Here is a 6,000-nt window from a genome sequence, read left to right as displayed (position 1 = left end):
GATGAGTCACAGCCAGCTGCTGGGGAAGGAGACAACACTAGTACCCTTTGTGCTGGGTCTACAACCCCTTTCGTATCTAAGGCAGAGGATTGCCTTGCTTGGGTTTATAGATAGCTGGGTGTAATCACCTAGTGAGGTCCTGAAATCTTCTTTCTGGGGGTATGTACTCATGTATTTTGAGCCAGAGGCTGCAATCCAGCCCTGGAGGGATCTGTCCCAGCCTTACCTCCAGCATCCTGCGTGTCCTCCAGGGTCCCACATCCAACCCTCTGAGAGCTTCAGCACCCCAGGTGAAACACGGGTGTTATCCCCTATCATCTGCTCATGTTGGAACAGCATCCCAAAGCCTGGAGGCCATCGCAAGGGGTCTGCATGAACACAGTGAACAAAAGACAACCCCGGAGAGCTCGTAGATGGACTCACTGCAAATATTTCCTGAAGAATATTTTTGAGGCTTCATTAATTGCCACTTGCCAAGTAAATCCTCGGCTAGGAAGGACTCAGGTAAGATGCTGCAACGCTGCCCGTCGGCTTTTTGCATGCGGTAATTCAGATCCCACGGGTTATTTTAGCCTGGCCGCCCCACCTTTGTGCAGCACAGAGGTAGATGCTGCCAGGAGCTTGTAAGTTTTAATATTACTATCTAATTGGAGCCAAGATTTTAGTAGTTCAGCATTCAGGAGTGTTAGAGGAGCCCTAAATGGCCGAATTGTTACTTGCGCTGAAAGAAGCAGGCGTGGTGTTTCCAATTATTCTTCATTTCAGACAACAGCTAGCTGTTTTGGTTTATTGGAGCAGTAGCTGGGTAGAGGAACAATATTGAGCAAACGGTGCTGAAAAAGGCTCAGTGTAAGGCAACAAATTTTTCTGACATAGACCCAACCTTACTTCGGAATATTGCTGGCAAGTCAATAATAGGTACAGCAGAAATCAATCGGTAATAATGTTGCAAATGAGGCAGGGAGCACAAAAAGTCCTTTCAGCACTGTAAATAAAACTCTGTTTGTTCAAACAAGTAGCATTTATGACATGATATGGAGCTTCCAAAAGCAGAAATTCGGGCAAAGGGAGAAAGATGTTCAGTTTATTAAGCAGAGTAACTGAAAAAGAAATAGGCGACCTCTCCTTTCTTCTTTTCCTCCCCCAACACTGTAGAGATAAAATATTAGAAATAAAACGCAAGCAAAAGGATCTGAAGCTAAAGCACCTTACAGAGAGATGCAGCTGCGGGGAGGCAACCTCCTGCTCAGAGAAGATGCTCTCCTGGGCATAAAAGTATTTTTAGGATACAAACCTACGGTACCATCCTATAGAATTTAGCAGGAAATTATACCTTTCTGTTGAGCTCTTAGACGATATTAGATCAATGCAAGAGAATTTTAGAGGTTATTAAAAACTCTGTAAAAATTAAATTATTCACTGTTTAACTCTATAGCGTTTTAAAATAACTTCCATAAAACTGAGTTAAATTTCTATTGACTCCCACTGCTTTCCTTCCTTACCCAGTTCTACGAGATTTTTCCCATAAAGGTGTATTATGTAACATTAAAATTGCACTTGATTTTGATTTGTAAGTGGACCGTCTTTCAGCTATTTTACTCTTTATTAAAATATACAACTCAATAGTACTAAAAAATCGGTAGCATGATAGAAAAATCCTATAAAACATTCACAGATGCATATTGAAAGAAAGGCATTCTTAAAATCACTTAACACCTTTTGAAATTGTAGGCTTTAAACCTTGGAAGGTCTGGTATAACCTGGATATTGAGAAACCTAAGGGACAATGCAAAGCGCAAAGAGGAAAGGGCATTAGAACAAATAGCTACTTTTTTAATGTGTGAGACAGAGTAAGGAAACCTCCGAGGAAACTGGTAATCCAATAGCCCATCAGAGAGCAAAAGGAGCAATTAGGATGTTGCAGAGAAGAGAAATTATTTCTTTGTGTCTGTTTCCAACCCAGAGATTGCCACTGAAATACTTGTTCTGTGCTTGCTCATTGCATGTAATAAATCTGGGAATATTGTCAAAGAATTAGGCTAAGCCCGTGCTTAAACATTTTGCTGGAATAACAGCATCAGCAAAAGCCCATGTGCTTTTTGTATTATTCCAGCAAAAAGTCAGCATAATGCAAAAGACAGCTTATTCTGCTAGAGGAAGCTTGTTTACCCAAAATTAACAAAAACTAAAGTGTTGACAAATGACAAGTATACGTAATATCTCCATTAAGGCTGCACAGCCCCTGCCTTCCAGGGTGGGTCATGAAAGACCTGCAGGGTTGAGTAGCTCCTTCCCCATCGGTGGCTCTTGAGCCTGCCGTGCAGAAGGGTTGCATAGCCAGCTGGTGCCAACCCTGAAGGGTGTCGCTTGGCAGCGGTTGACTGAGAGGCACATAAAGAGCGAGGAGCTAGCCCAGGAGTCACAGGAGGATCAGCATGGGTAGGCTCTCCTTGCTGGTGCTACCCGATGGGGTTGCTGTGGTATGGTGCTCGTCCTCTCCTACCATGGAGCACACTGTGGTATGGGTGTTCTTTGCACAGAGGAGAGGCTGGTGCATACGTTGGCCTTTCTTGGGTATGGATTTAGGATACAGCAAGAGCTGGGTTGTCCTCCTGGACCTAGGAACTGAGGAGCTGGTTTCTCAGTATGGGCGCTGCTACTGTCCTTTTTAGGTACCGGAGCAGCCAAGGCTGAGCCTCATTCCATATGGTGGATGGAGAGGGCAGGCATCAGTGCAGAGCATATGCCCATCATGACTGGCCTCGGTACATAAAAGACCTTTTTGAATGCGAACCACACCAACAGTCCCCAAGAAAGAGAAGGCAGGTACCCTGGGCTATGTCCCAGCCATGGCTTACACATGCTGGCTGTGTTGCCTGGGGCTCTGCTTTGAGAAAAATCCCAACTACCGAGTATTTTCTAGTACCCCTCTCTGAGTGCTGGCAACCCTTGTTTACCTAGAGAAGACACAAGAGAGCAGAAAATGAGATGCTGGGAAAAAAAGGACAAATTAAAGAACAAGAGCTTTTTAGGACCGGCTAATGTACCTCTGTGTATTCTGGGGAAAATGGGCTATGAATCATTAAGCCACTTGGAAATATATGCCTTTCTTTTGCATTAAAAATCTGTGACAAATCAAAGGACTGGAGTACACCTCAGTAATGCTCCTTGACAGCAACTGTTAGGGAAGAACAACTGAGTAACAGCCATACCGGTTGTGTTCCCTGGCCCTGAGTCCAACTGGCAGCACCCGGCCACCAGGATAAACTCTTCTACTCTCCAAAACAGGGACCTTACGGTCAAACCGCCCATCAGGAGTGTTAAGCTCAGGACTGTGCCCAGACATGATCTGGGAGATCATTCGTCAGCCTTGGCCAAAACCATACAAGGGACCACACTAAAAATTTAACAGTGTGATCAACACTTGACCCTGTGCCCTGGCCCCACTTAGTCACTAGTGTAGATGTCGCTGTTGGATCAGACCAAGGTCCAACCAGTCCAAGAGGCGACCTCCGGCGATGCCCCTATGTGCATCCCCACACCCATGGGGCTGTTTGCAATAAGCAAGTCTCCACCCAAGAGAAATTTGTGACTGTGGGATCTGCCTCACGTCCTGCAGCATTGCGCAAAAACAGGAAAGCCGTGCAGTCACTGTGGCTAAAAGTAAATTCACGATTAGCTAATATGTTTTGCTGTAATAGTAACACAGTGATGTCTGGTGCTAGCTCAATAGCCAAAAATGACTGGTGATAGTTACACCCTGTGCTTTTCACAGAACAATAAATAAATGATCCAACAAAAATGCCTTGCTCAGTTTGTCCCGTTTCCTTGCTAAGGTACAGGCAGAAGTGCCAGTCCCAAGCTCTTGGGGGCAGGACTTGTCATGTTTTAGGCTGAGATTTCCATCATCCTCCATCCATCACTGCCCTCGGTGGCTTTCAACAATCTCAGCTATGAAGCAACTATCCCAAGTGAGTGTAACACAAATAGTTGTGCTGGTAAAGGATCGGCTTGTGCCCCACGTGGTCACCGTTTACAGCAAAAGGAGCTGCAGGGACATGCAAAGGAGACTTTTCTCAGGTGCATCACACGCCACACCTCATGTTAGGGACAGCTTGCGTCCCCCAGCACTGCTGCTGAGTGGATGGGGAGGGTAAAGATGTGGCCATGAACTCCTTCTAGGTACATTGTGTCCCTCCACCAAGACCAGCATGATGGGATCCCACCTCCTTCCACAAAGGAGAGTCCATAACGGAGAACAGCAGCAAGGACCCGCTAAACCTTTTCTCCTGTTTCCAGATACAGAGCCCTTCCCAAAGGAGCCAGGCAGAATCTGGCCCAACATGAATGATGTGGCTTTTGGCTAGCCCTTTTCACCTGTGACTCTCAAAGCATTTGGCAAGGCTCTCTCTTCACTTTCCTGTAATTGCAATAATCTAAACTATGTGCATAATGATTCAGAATTTTTATAATTACATACCTTTGTCCAAAGCACAGGGTACAAAACTGTCTATCTGCAACACAAATTAATTTCCCCTCATTAAGGTTGCAGTCATGAGTTAATTGCACGCAAAGAAAATGCAGAAGACTTCAGATGCTATCCCAAGAAATTGTTGCTGTCATTCACCCAGCTGGTCAGGATGTGACGATCAGTATCAGTTACTCAGCAACTGATCTGGCATTGGTCTCCTTTGATTTAAGGTCCCATAAACTCACTTGAACTTGCATGCAGAGGTAAGTTCTCCTAAGGACAGACAGAGTCTCCTCTCGGAAATGTGGTATTATTTCTTGTGAATCCTGGAATTCCTTTGAATTGGAGGGAGGAGTTTTCTTCCACTGGGGAGCTGACTGCTTATGAACCCGCCTTCTGAAGAAAAATTAACTGTGCTGATAATTTAAGGTTTAGCTAACGCACAGGATGATCTCTTGGCAATGCTGTGATGCAAGTTTGATGTTTTCAGGTTATAAAACTCAAGCAAATAAAAGGAGAAGGAAGAATGGCTTCGGAAAAGTTCCGTCGGGCTATAAGTCAGAGGCTGTTCCACAACATTTTTATCTCTGAAATGTCATGCTGTACTGGCCTCAAAGCAAGAAGAACAGACGGTTCATCTAATACAATTATTTTAGGATCCTTTCATCATAAACAGTAAGCATGCCAAAATGAAAACGTATCATGGGAAAGCATTTCTCATTGAAGCCTGAATCTCCTCCCTAATGTTTATTCTATGTCATGGAGAATACTAGGGGCCAAATACGCTCTGGGTTAAAAACACTGGCATCAGTTCTTGCAACACAAATCTGGCAGGGCTTCAGGATGTGACAGCCGAAGGAGGCTGCAGTCTCCCTTGTACCAACAAACCAGTTGATGCCCAGTGCCAGCGAGTGAGGAAAGGGGATGATGAAGAGAAATATGAAGCATACCATGGAGGCTCGCTCCCTTCGGCAGCTGCTGGCTGGCATTGTGGATCCCTGCTGCGGCAGCGCAGCGGTGGCCCACGTGCCTGCAAGGTGCAGAGTAGGTGGGCAACAGCAATATCCTACTCTTGTATTGATATAAACCCCTGCATGCTGGTGACTTGTACCTCCTTGCAACGGCTCTTTGAATGCCATCCTGGGTAGCAAAACAATCTCTTCTCCATTTTCAAGAATGTCACAGAGTCTTTTTCCTGCAAAAAAAAGCTTTCAGTGCCGTTAGTTGAGTTGGGGTTGCTGCAGAACTCTCTCTTATTCTCAGCACTAAATGTGGATTATTTGGGCTGTTTCATTGCTCCCACATTCTGGGCCACCACCTTCCATCTTGCAAACACGAGCTATGCTTTCAACAACAGTGACGCTGCACTTTGTTGTATTTAAATTCATCTTATTTCCTCGCTGCCCTCCTACTCTGGGTCTGGTACGACTGACTTTCACGTCATCTCTAAGTTTATCAGTGATGATTTTTATCATTTCCTCTGGGTCAATCCTAAAGACACTGAACAATCCAGGATCCAGAATAAATAA

Source organism: Phalacrocorax aristotelis, chromosome 1 (genome assembly GCF_949628215.1).
Source record: "Phalacrocorax aristotelis chromosome 1, bGulAri2.1, whole genome shotgun sequence".
Lineage (NCBI taxonomy): Eukaryota > Metazoa > Chordata > Aves > Suliformes > Phalacrocoracidae > Phalacrocorax > Phalacrocorax aristotelis.
The sequence above is the reverse complement of the archived record's forward strand: the minus strand, read 5'-3'. Positions refer to the sequence as shown.